Here is a 13,455-nt window from a genome sequence, read left to right on the forward strand (position 1 = left end):
CTCTCCAGACTCTCTTCCATCGTCTCCAGATCCTTCTCCACTGCTTCTTTTTCTTCCAGCAGATTCAGCTCCAGCTGGCACAGCTCCTGAATCTCCTCTCCGAAGCAGAGGAACTCCTTCAGATCTTTCTCCAACTCTGGACTAAGATCCTCTTCCAGCAGCGTTGTGATCAGCTCATGTATGGTTCTTGAACCATCTGGATGCCTAACATTCATGAACAAATCTTCTTCAAAGGCCTTCTTTCTGAGCTCTTCTAATACAACCATGTATGATGCCATTTTTTTTGGAATTGATCTTGTTGTGAAGCTTACTGTGTTCCTAATCACTTTATATAAGCATCTTTTTCTCTCCGGAAGTTATTGCTACTGCAGTTTCTCGGGGATAAAGTATTGGTAATTGACGCTTCTCTTTACTGCCGTGGCCGGTGGTAAACGTTTTACCTATGCATTAATTCCTTTCTTTAATTTGCCAATCTCTTTTTCATCAATAATTAATTCTCCATCTTTTTTACCTTAGTTTCTCTTTTAGGGGGAGTACCTTGTACTTCAATCTAAGTTTTTCACACCCCAAGCTTTTTGCTTATGACAAAAAGGGGGAGTATAACCCAGTTTTTTATGTATATGCTGATTAGTGTGATGTTTATTATTTTTGGAGAATTTAAGAGTTCCACTTTTATGACCATAGATGTGTCACTGGGCAAATACAAGGAATACATTTCACTTCTTCTGAAGTGATATTGGTTAACTCTGATACCCTACTCGTGACTCTGAATACTCATGCGCTCTGATTATTTCAATTCATCTATGTCATGCGTTTTCACTCTGAACTCTTCTATTATTTAGCTCAGAATCTAGATATCACTAATGTCTTCATTAAGTCTTAGATTCAGGGGGAGCTAAGCTCAGAATCAAGCTGTGACTTGGATTCAGAATGAGCAAAATAAACCATTCACATCAGGATAAGTCCAATTCTATTTCTCTAAACTCTGAGTGAATTCAGTTTATTGTTTAAGTATTGTTCATCATATACTTAGTTTTGTCATCATAAAAAATGGGGAGATTGTAAGATCAAGTTTTGATCGTGTAGTACAACTCTATGTTTTGATGATTACAAGTTAACTCTCTAGTATGAACAATTAAGGTACTCTAACGTGTTTTCTGAGTGTGCTCTTGACAGGCTCTGACCTTAACATAATCTCACACAAATCAAAAGCACTGTGCTTAAAGAGTGACCCTAGCAACGCTTTCACAATCTCTATGTTCAATCTGAACAATAGAAAAGCTTCAGAAGATCTGATGGTGATGATGATGATGATGCTCCTCCACCAAAGAAGTCAAAGAAGCAAGTGAGGATTGTGGTCCAACCAACTCGTGTGGAACCAGCTGTTGAGGTAACCAGAACTGAGGCTCCTGCCAGGGTTACTCGGTCTGCAGTGAGATCATCAAGTAAGTCTGTTGTTACATTTATTGATGATGATTTAAGCTCATTTGATGCACTCCCAATCTCTGCACTTCTTAACCGCACTGCTACCCCACTCTCTCCCATTCAAGAGTCTCAACCAGCTGAACAAAACACCTCTCCACCCACTTCACCCAGATCTTCATTCTTTCAACCCTCTCATGAAGAAGCACCTCTTTGGAATATGCTTCAGACTCCTAGACCCTCTGAACCTACCTCACCTATAACCATTCAATATAACCCACAAACCTCCGAACCCATCATTTTTGATCAATCTCACCATGAACCCAGAACCTCTGATCACTCTGTCCTCAGAGCATCAGATCATCTTGTTCGCAAAACAACCGAAACAGAAAATACCACTCCTTGTTGTAAGATCAAGTTTTGATCTAGTAGTACAACTCTATGTTTTGATGATTACAAGTTAACCTTTTGATATGAACAATTGTGGTACTCTAACGTGTTTTTCTGAGTGTGCTATTTACAGGCTCTGACCCTGACTCAATTTCACACAAATCAGAAGCACTGTGTATAAAGGGTAACCCAAGCAACGCTTTCGCATTCACCATGTTCAGTATGAACAGTGGAAAAGCTTCAGAAGATCTGAAGCTATACAAACTCTGATGAGGACTCAGTCGCTAGAAGCTCTGATGATCCAGAAGTTCTGACAACCAAGAAACACTGAAGGTTCAGATGTTCTGATGGTGTAGAAGACTCTGAAGATCCAGAAGCTGAATAGTGGAAACTCTGAAGTCCAGAAGCAAGAAACTCTGAAGGCCATGTTCTTCCCTCTGAGTTCAGAATCAGAAGATACAATGGTCAGAGGATCTGTGCTTTCCCTCTGACTCTGATCAACCGGCTTCACAAGTTCCAATACGAAGCATTCCTCTGATCAGAAGTCTCCTAGGTTAAAAGGTCAAGTCGCTATCCAAGTACAAAAGCAAGTGTACCTTCCTGACGACCTACCTAACGTTCTCAGCCACAGCAGAAGCTGGATTTTCCAGAACTGCCCTCCAACGGTAGCATTTCCATGCAACGCTCAACCCTAATCCTTGGAGTATATATAGAGGCTGAAGATTGAAAGAAGCGGCTAGAAGAAGAAACTAACAAGAAGCAATACACACGCGCAAGACATATTCTAAGCTTTCTTTCATCTTGTAATTTATTTAGTTTACACTCAGCTTATTCAGAAGCAAACCCTTGTAAACACCAACCTCAAACAGTTGTTTGATTTTTCCTTTAGGAGATCAAGGTTGATCGGATCCTAGAGAAGACTAAGAGAGTGAATCTTAGTGTGAGCTAAGTCAGTGTAATTGTTAGTCACTTGTAGGTTTCAAGTGCAGTTGTAACTCTTACCTGATTAGTGGATTGCCTTCATTCTAAGAAGGAAGAAATCACCTTAACGGGTGGACTGGAGTAGCTTGAGTGATTTATCAAGTGAACCAGGATAAAATCCTTGTGTGCTTTTCTATCTCTATCTTTTGCACTTAGTTCTCGAAAAGATTTGTTAAAATCTCTAAGGTGGTAGTTTTGTACTGAAAACGTTATTCAAACCCCCCCTTTCTACCGTTTTTCATACCTTCAATTGGTATCAGAGCGCAAGTTCTGATTACCACACCTAACAGTGTTCAGTGATCCGGGCCGGTGTGAAAAACAATGGCTGCCACCACCAGTGAAACTCAAAGAGATGGTTACAACGCAAAGCCTCCTATGTTCGATGGTCAAAGGTTCGAATATTGGAAAGATAGACTGGAAAGTTTCTTTCTGGGTTTCGATGCAGATCTCTGGGATATTATTGTGGATGGCTATGAGCGTCCAGTTGATGCAGATGGCAAAAAGATCCCAAGGTCAGAGATGTCTGCAGATCAAAAGAAGCTGTACTCACAACATCATAAAGCAAGAGCAATTCTTCTAAGTGCTATCTCCTATGAGGAGTACCAGAAGATTACAGATCGTGAGTTTGCTAAAGGCATTTTTGATTCTCTGAAGATGTCTCATGAAGGAAACAAGAAAGTCAAAGAATCAAAGGCATTGTCTTTGATCCAAAAGTATGAATCCTTCATCATGGAGCCAAATGAGTCCATTGAAGAAATGTTCTCCAGATTTCAACTGCTTGTAGCTGGCATACGTCCTCTCAACAAGAGCTACACAACAAAAGATCACGTCATAAGGGTCATCAGGTGTCTTCCTGAAAGTTGGATGCCTTTGGTGACTTCAATAGAGCTCACGAGAGATGTTGAGAATATGAGTTTAGAAGAACTCATCAGCATTTTGAAATGCCATGAGCTGAAGCGCTCAGAGATGCAAGATCTGAGGAAAAAGTCCATAGCCTTGAAATCCAAATCTGAAAAGGCTAAGGTTGAGAAGTCAAAGGCTCTTCAAGCTGAAGAAGAAGAATCTGAAGAAGCATCAGAAGATTCTGATGAAGATGAGCTGACTCTGATCTCCAAGAGACTCAACCGCATCTGGAAGCACAGGCAGAGCAAGTTCAAAGGCTCTGGAAAGGCAAGAGGAAAGTCTGAATCCTCAGGTCAGAAGAAGTCATCAATCAAGGAAGTCACTTGCTTTGAGTGCAAAGAATCAGGGCACTACAAAAGTGACTGTCCAAAATTGAAGAAGGACAAGAAGCCAAAGAAGCACTTCAAGACCAAGAAGAGTCTGATGGTGACATTCGATGAATCAGAGTCAGAGGATGTTGACTCTGATGGTGAAGTCCAAGGACTCATGGCTATTGTCAAAGACAAAGGAACAGAGTCAAAGGAAGCTGTTGACTCTGACTCAGAATCAGAAGGAGATCCAGACTCTGACGATGAAAATGAGGTATTTGCTTCCTTCTCTACCTCTGAACTGAAACATGCTTTGTCTGATATCATGGATAAGTATAACTCCTTGTTGTCTAAGCATAAGAAGCTGAAAAAGAACTTATCTGCTGTTTCTAAAACTCCTTCTGAACATGAGAAAATCATATCTGATTTGAAAAATGATAACCATGCTTTAGTTAATTCTAACTCTGTGCTTAAGAATCAAATTGCAAAGTTAGAAGAAGTTATTGCCTGCGATGCCTCTGATAGTAAGCATGAATCTAAGTATGAAAAATCCTTTCAAAGATTCCTGGCTAAAAGCGTAGATAGAAGCTTAATGGCTTCAATGATCTATGGTGTAAGCAGAAATGGAATGCATGGCATTGGCTATTCTAAACCAATTAGAAATGAGCCTTCTGTGTCTAAAGCTAAATCCTTGTATGAATGCTTTGTTCCCTCTGGTACCATATTGCCTGATCCTGTACCTGCTGAAGTTGCTAAAAACCCTCTTAAAAAGGGATCTTTCTCTATGACTAAATATCATGCAAATATTCCTTTAAAATATCATGTTGAGACACCCAAGGTGATCAGAACCTTTGGGGTAACTAACAAAAGAGGACCCAGAAAGTGGGTACCAAAGGACAAGATTATCTATGTTGCAGATATCCTTGATAGCTCCACTGAAACACCAATCATGGTATCTGGACAGTGGATGAAGGCAACACATGACGGGAGAAAGGCATATGTTCCAAGATCCAAAACTTGAACCTGAAGGTGAAGTTGATCTTGGAGGTTTCAGCAGAGTAAGATTTGGTCAAGGAATAAATGGTTTTTGATAAGAACCCCTCTGTTGATATTTTGAAGAATCTATTCATGTTAGATTTGACGATAAGCTTGACTCTGACCAGTCAAAGCTAGTTGAAAAGTTTGCAGATTTAAGCATTAATGTTTCTGACAAAGGCAAAGCTCCAGAGGAAGTTGAGCCAGAGGAAGATGAACCAGAGGAAGAAGCTGGTCCCTCTAACTCACAAACTCTGAAGAAGAGCAGAATCACTGCAGCTCATCCTAAGGAATTGATTCTGGGCAACAAAGATGAACCAGTCAGAACCAGATCTGCCTTCAGACCCTCTGAAGAGACCTTGCTGAGTCTGAAAGGATTGGTGTCCTTAATTGAACCCAAGTCCATAGATGAAGCTCTTCAGGACAAGGATTGGATTCTGGCCATGGAAGAAGAATTGAATCAATTCTCCAAGAACGATGTTTGGAGCTTAGTGAAGAAGCCTGAGAATGTTCATGTTATTGGAACGAAATGGGTATTCAGAAACAAGCTAAATGAGAAAGGAGATGTAGTCAGAAACAAGGCAAGGCTAGTTGCTCAAGGCTACAGCCAGCAGGAAGGAATAGACTACACTGAAACATTTGCTCCAGTAGCAAGACTGGAGGCAATCAGACTATTGATTTCTTTCTCAGTAAATCACAACATAGTTCTACATCAGATGGACGTAAAGAGTGCCTTCCTAAACGGTTATATCTCAGAGGAAGTCTATGTTCATCAACCCCCAGGTTTTGAAGATGAAAAGAAACCAGACCATGTGTTCAAATTGAAGAAATCACTCTACGGTCTGAAGCAAGCTCCCAGAGCATGGTATGAGAGACTTAGCTCATTCCTTCTGGAGAATGAATTTGTAAGGGGTAAAGTAGATACAACTCTCTTTTGCAAGACTTATAAAGATGATATCTTAATTGTGCAAATTTATGTTGATGATATTATATTTGGTTCTGCTAATCAATCTCTATGCAAAGAATTTTCTGAGATGATGCAGGCTGAATTTGAGATGAGTATGATGGGAGAATTAAAGTACTTTCTGGGAATACAAGTAGATCAAACACCAGAAGGAACATATATCCATCAGAGCAAGTACACTAAGGAACTTCTGAAGAAGTTCAATATGCTGGAATCTACAGTGGCCAAGACTCCAATGCATCCAACATGCATTCTGGAAAAAGAAGATATAAGTGGTAAAGTATGTCAGAAGCTCTATCGTGGCATGATAGGTTCACTTCTGTACTTAACTGCATCTAGGCCAGACATATTATTTAGTGTTCATTTATGTGCTCGTTTCCAATCAGATCCAAGGGAAACCCACTTAACTGCTGTTAAGAGGATCCTAAGGTATCTGAAAGGCACCACTAACCTTGGCTTGATGTATAAGAAAACATCAGAGTATAAGCTTTCAGGTTATTGTGATGCTGATTATGCTGGAGATAGAACAGAGAGAAAAAGTACTTCTGGAAATTGTCAATTTCTGGGAAGCAATCTAGTCTCATGGGCAAGCAAGAGGCAATCAACCATTGCTCTATCAACTGCAGAGGCAGAATATATCTCAGCAGCAATATGCAGCACTCAGATGCTCTGGATGAAACATCAGCTGGAGGATTATCAGATCCTTGAGAGCAATATCCCAATCTATTGTGATAACACTGCTGCAATTTCGTTGAGCAAGAATCCTATCTTGCATTCAAGGGCAAAGCACATTGAGGTAAAGTATCACTTCATTAGAGATTATGTGCAGAAGGGCGTACTTCTTCTGAAGTTTGTTGATACTGACCATCAATGGGCAGATATCTTTACAAAGCCCTTAGCTGAAGATAGATTTAATTTTATTCTGAAAAATCTAAACATGGACTTTTGTCCAGAGTGAAGATAGATCAGAACCTCTGACTATGATACCTCTTGATCAGAAGATGTCTAGTCCAGAAGGTAACTCAATCAGAATGTGTGTGCCCACTGGTACTGACTCTGAAGCTGAGACAACAACACGTGCGTCAGAATTTCTGATGCATAGTTCCTTGTGCCCGTGTGACAGTCTGTTGTGATTGCGTGTAGATATGCTTATCTCCTGTGTGTGATTGTGTATTTTACTGTTACTGCCTATCTTTAATTTTCAACCGTTGATCTTAAATTGCTTTTTGAATCAACAACGGTTATTTGATAAAACCCACTATACACACACGTTCTCTCTCACTTCCGGTTTTCACTCTCGCACTCCCTGCTTTTCAAAACCGCCTCCTTCGTGATTTCTCTCTCGATCTCTCTTCATCCTTCAAACTTCATCTTCTACCTCAAACCTTCAACCTCTTCAAAATGGTGAGACAAACCAGAAGATCTACTGCAGATGCACCTCAGTTCCCTCACATGGTAGTCGGATTGGCAACGGGTCAACGGGGCTCTGAGAACCCAGCACAAGAACAAGCTCAAGCTCAAGAGGAGATTGTTCCTATTGCAGAACGGGGCTGTGCCGTTCACTGTGTATTTCCTCCTGAGGAACTCCAAGTCCTTGCAGAATGGAGATTCAACCTCGACAACTTGGCTGCAAATGGGTTTGATCTCCGTCCTGAAGTCCAAGCTCAAGGTTGGGGAAACTACTTCAATCGACTTCGAGGACCGGTGTATGAGAAGCTGGTAAAGGAATTCTGGAAGCACGCTGATTGTGATGACACTCAGGTGGTCTCTTACATACTGGGTAGGAAGATCATCATCACGGAGAAGTCATTCGTGAATCTGCTAGGTGCAGAAACTGCTCATGGGTATCGGTTCTCACTGACGGAATCGAAGCTGAAACCCAGAACCAAGGACATCGTCAACAAGGCCCTGTACACCACCTTCAAACCGGGCAAGACGAGCTACAAGGTGATGGACCTTCACCCCAAACTGAGAATCTGGCACAAGATCCTGCTCAACTGCATCAATCAACGACCAAAGGGCAGTTCTCCAGACTACATCAACTTCAATCAGAAGGCGATGCTGTTCTTCATTCAAGACAAGGAGAAGATCTGCCTTCCCTACTTCCTGTTCTCCTATTTGAAGGAATGCATCCGGAAGTCTCGCACCACCTCCTCCATCAAGTCAGCCATCAAATATATCCCTTTTGGGAGACTGCTCTCAGACTTTCTCATTGAAAGCAACTTGGTGCAAGATTTGGTCAATGCTGGTTGCACAGAGGACTTGAGCACAATTGTTAGCGACGTCTTCACTGCCAACTCTCTGAAGAAGATGGGCTTAGTCCAGAAGAAGATTGCTCCTACTCATGAGGACACATCTTCTGAGATCAGAGGAAGAAGAATGCCTCTGAATGACTACCCTCTGTGGACTCAAGCAGACCATCCTGAAGCCATCAGATGCTATGTTGAAGACCTCAGGGCTCAAGGATTCGAGATTGACCTTGATGATTTCGTCAGCAGACTTCCACCAGCTCCAGAGTTTCCTTCTCCTCCCAAGAAGAAAACCAAGAGGAAGATGGTTCTGGACGAATCCTCAGAGGAATCTGATGTCCCTCTGGTCAAGAAGGCGAAGAGCAAGCCTGATGATGATGATGGTGATGATAGTGAGGATGGTCCTCCAAAGAAGAAGCAGAAGAAAGTCAGAATTGTGGTGAAGCCTACTCGGGTGGAACCAGCTGCTGCAGAGGTCAGAAGGACTGAACCTCCTGCCAGAGTGACTCGATCATCAGCACATACAAGTAAGCCTGCACTTACCTCTGATGATGATTTGAATGTATTTGATGCACTCCCAATTTCTGCCTTACTCCAACACTCTTCAAATCCCCTCACTCCTATTCCTGAATCCCAGCCAGCCGCACAACCCACCACTCCACCACATTCCCCAAGATCTTCATTCTTTCAACCTTCTCCTACTGAAGCACCACTCTGGAATTTGCTTCAGAACCAACCCTCTAGGTCAGAAGATCCAACCTCTCTCCTCACCATTCCATACGACCCATTAACTTCTGAACCCATCATCCCCAACCAACCAGAACCCAAACCAACAGAATCACAACCCAGAACGTCTGATCACTCTGCTCCCAGAGCATCAGCACGTCCTGCTGTCAGAACCACGGATACAGACTCTTCATCAGCCTTCACACCTGTATCCTTCCCCATCAATGTTTTTGACTCTCCTCCCTCCAATACCTCTGAATCACTTAGAAAATTCATGGAGGTTAGGAAAGAGAAGGTCTCTGCCTTGGAAGAACATTACCTTACCTGTCCAAGCCCTAGGCAATATCCTGGCCCTAGACCTGAACGTCTAGTTGACCCAGATGAACCTATCTTGGCCAATCCTATCCAAGAGGCAGACCCCTTAGTCCAACAGGCTCACCCTGTCCCTGACCAACAAGAGCCAATTCAACCAGACCCTGAACCTGAACAATCAGTATCTAACCAATCCTCGGTTAGATCACCTCACCCTCTGGTTGAAACTTCAGACCCTCACCGTGGAACCTCTGAACCCAATGCTCCCATAATTAACATTGGTTCTCCACAAGGTGCCTCTGAAGCTCATAGCAGCAATCACCCAGCCTCTCCTGCACCCAACCTATCCATCATTCCCTATACTCACCTTCAACCCACATCTCTCTCTGAGTGCATCAATATTTTCAATCATGAAGCCTCCTTGAGGCTCCGCAATGTGCACGGTCAGACTGACCTCAGTGAGAATGCTGAAAATGTGGCTGATGAGTGGAACGAGTTGAGCACTTGGCTGGTGGCTCAGTTTCCCGTTATGCTGCAGCTACTGCATGCAGAAGGAAGTCGGAGCATTGAGGCTGCAAAGCAAAGGTTTGCTAGGAGGGTGGCTCTTCATGAACTCGAACAGAGAACCAAGCTTCTTGAAGCCATTGAAGAAGCCAAGAGACAGAAAGAACAAGAAGAAGAAGCTGCCCGTCAAGCAGCAGCTCAGGCTGAACAAGCCAGACTTGAGGCAGAACGTCTTGAAGCTGAGGCTGAGGCAGAGCGACTTGCACCAGTTCCGTTTACTCCTGCTGCTTCTGCTTCCATTCCAGAACCTCAAGCTGCTCAGAACGTTCCTTCCAGCTCTACTCCGACAAGCTCATCCAGACTCGACATCATGGAACAACGTCTTGACACTCATGAATCCATGCTGATTGAGATGAAGCACATGATGATGGAACTTCTGCGCCGTACTGACAAATCTTAGTCTTTTTAGGATCTCTTCTTTTTCTTCCTTTTCCTTTTTATTTAACGTTGTTTTATTTAAACTCTGCGTATTTACTTACTTTAATTTATTCATTTGTGATTCTATATGCATATATCTATATATAATCGTGTCACATATGTTTGCAAAACCTGTTTTATTCATAATTGATCTATGTTTACATCATAACTCTTTCCATCATACATTATTCCCTATATCTAGGCCAGATATTCTGTTTAGTGTTCATCTATGTGCTCGTTTCCAATCAGATCCGAGGGAAACCCACTTAACTGCTGTTAAGAGGATCCTGAGATATCTGAAAGGTACCACTAACCGTCACTTGATGTATAAGAAAACATCAGAGTATAAGCTTTCAGGTTACTGCGATGCTGATTATGCTGGAGATAGAACAGAGAAAAAAAGTACTTCTGGAAACTGTCAATTTCTGGGAAGTAATCTAGTCGCATGGGCAAGCAAGAGGCAATCAACCATTGCACTATCCACTGCAGAGGCAGAATATATCTCAGCAGCAATTTGCAGCACTCAGATGCTCTGGATGAAACATCAGCTGGAGGATTATCAAATCCTTGAGAGCAACATCCCAATCTATTGTGATAACACTGCAGCAATATCACTGAGTAAGAATCTTATCTTACACTCAAGGGCAAAACACATTGAGGTAAAGTATCATTTTATTAGAGATTATGTTCAGAAGGGCGTACTTCTTCTGAAGTTTGTTGATACTGACCATCAATGGGCAGATATCTTTACAAAGCCCTTAGCAGAGGATAGATTTAATTTCATTCTGAAAAATCTGAATATGGACCTTTGTCCAGCATGAAGATGGCTCAGAACCTCTGACTATGATGCTTCTTTATTAGAAGATGTCTAGTTCAGAAGGTAACTCCATCAGAGGATAAGTACCCATTGGTGCTCACTCTGAAGCTGAGACAGTAAACGTGTGTCAGTAGCTATGATGCATCGTTCCTTGTGCCCGTGCTGACAATCTGTCGTAATGAGTGTTGATGTGCTTCTCTCCATCGTGTGATATGTGTATTAACTGTTGCTATGATGTCTTTAATTTTTAACCGTTGATTTTACTTTGCTTTTTAATCAACAACGGTTATTTTCAAAAATCCACTATACACACACGTTCTCCATCACTTACTGCTTTACTCTCTCTCTCTCTCTTCGGTTTGCAAAACCCTTAATCCCCACGATCTCTCTCTCTCTTCATTCATCCTTTCTCTTTCTACCCAAACCTTCAACCGCTTCAGAGATGGTAAAATCTAACAGAGGTGAAATTGTGGACGGAAGAAGATTTCCTGTCATGGTAGTAGGTCAGATTACCGGTCAATCGGGATCTGCAACTCAACGAAATCAACCAAAAGCTCAAGCTACAGGGCAGATGATTCCTCTCGCACAAAGGGGTTGTGCTGTTACGTGTGTCTACTCTTCTGATGAACTCCAGGTTCTTGCTGAATGGAGATTTGATCTAGACAACATTGCTGCAAATGGGTTTGATCTTCGTCCTGAAGTAAAGGCTCAAGGTTGGGAAGAATACTTCAACAGGCTTCGTGGTCCAGTCTACATCAAACTGGTGAAGGAATTCTGGAAGCATGCCGACTGTGATGACAATCAAGTAGTCTCCTACATTGCTGGCAGAAGAATCATCATCACAGAGAAATCAATTGTTGATCTTCTGGGTGAAAACACCGGTACAGGCTACAAATTTCAACTGTCGGAATCAAAGGTGAAACCCAAGACCAAAGAAAATACTAACCGAGCTCTCTACACAAACTGGAAGCCAGGCAAGAGTGACTACAAAGTGGTAGAACTTCATCCTAAGCTAAGGATTTGGCACAAGATTCTTCTTCATTGCATCAATCAAAGGCCAAAGGGAAGCTCTCCAGACTACATCAATTTCTGTCAGAAAGTGATGCTTTTCTTCATTCAGGACCGCAAGAAGATCTGCCTTCCCTTCTTCCTGTTCTCTTATCTCAAAGAGTGCATCAGGAAATCCAGAACAACTGCTTCTCACAAATCTGCCATCAGATACATTCCTTTTGGAAGATTGCTTTCAGACCTTTTCCTGGAAAGCAAATTGATAGAGGATCTGACTAAAGCTAGCTGCACAGAGGATCTGGCGACTGTTGTTGGTGATGTCTTCGCTGCCACATCCATGAAGAAGATGGGATTAATCAAGACAAAGGTTGCACCTGCTCATGAAGACACCTCTGATGAAATTCGACAGAGAAGAGTCCCTCTGATTGATTACCCTCTGTGGTCTCAAGCTGATGATCCAGTTGCTATCTTGCACTATCTAGCTGACTTGAGAGAACAAGGTTTTGAAATAGATGTGGACGAGTTCTTCAGAACCCTGCCACCAGCTCCAGAATTTGATTCTCCTCCCAAGAAGAAGAAGAAGAGAAGAATAATAATAGAGGAATCCTCTGAAGAGTCTAATCCTTCTGATGGTGTTGATCAGAAGAAGAAGCATGACAAGCTCAAGAGGAAGCTTGAGGAACCCTCCAAGCCTAGTGTTCCATCTGATGGTGATGATGATGATGATGCTCCTCCACCAAAGAAGTCAAAGAAGCAAGTGAGGATTGTGGTCCAACCAACTCGTGTGGAACCAGCTGTTGAGGTAACCAGAACTGAGGCTCCTGCCAGGGTTACTCGGTCTGCAGTGAGATCATCAAGTAAGTCTGTTGTTACATTTATTGATGATGATTTAAGCTCATTTGATGCACTCCCAATCTCTGCACTTCTTAACCGCACTGCTACCCCACTCTCTCCCATTCAAGAGTCTCAACCAGCTGAACAAAACACCTCTCCACCCACTTCACCCAGATCTTCATTCTTTCAACCCTCTCATGAAGAAGCACCTCTTTGGAATATGCTTCAGACTCCTAGACCCTCTGAACCTACCTCACCTATAACCATTCAATATAACCCACAAACCTCCGAACCCATCATTTTTGATCAATCTCACCATGAACCCAGAACCTCTGATCACTCTGTCCTCAGAGCATCAGATCATCTTGTTCGCAAAACAACCGAAACAGAAAATACCACTCCTTGTCCCTCTTTATCTTTTCCCACAAATGTTGCTAACTCCTCACCCTCAAATAACTCTGAATCCTTTCGCCAATTTGATCAAATTGCGAAACAAAAAGAGTCTGCTATTCCTGAGTACTACCA

The sequence above is a fragment of the Lotus japonicus genome, chromosome 1, assembly GCF_012489685.1.
Source record: "Lotus japonicus ecotype B-129 chromosome 1, LjGifu_v1.2".
Lineage (NCBI taxonomy): Eukaryota > Viridiplantae > Streptophyta > Magnoliopsida > Fabales > Fabaceae > Lotus > Lotus japonicus.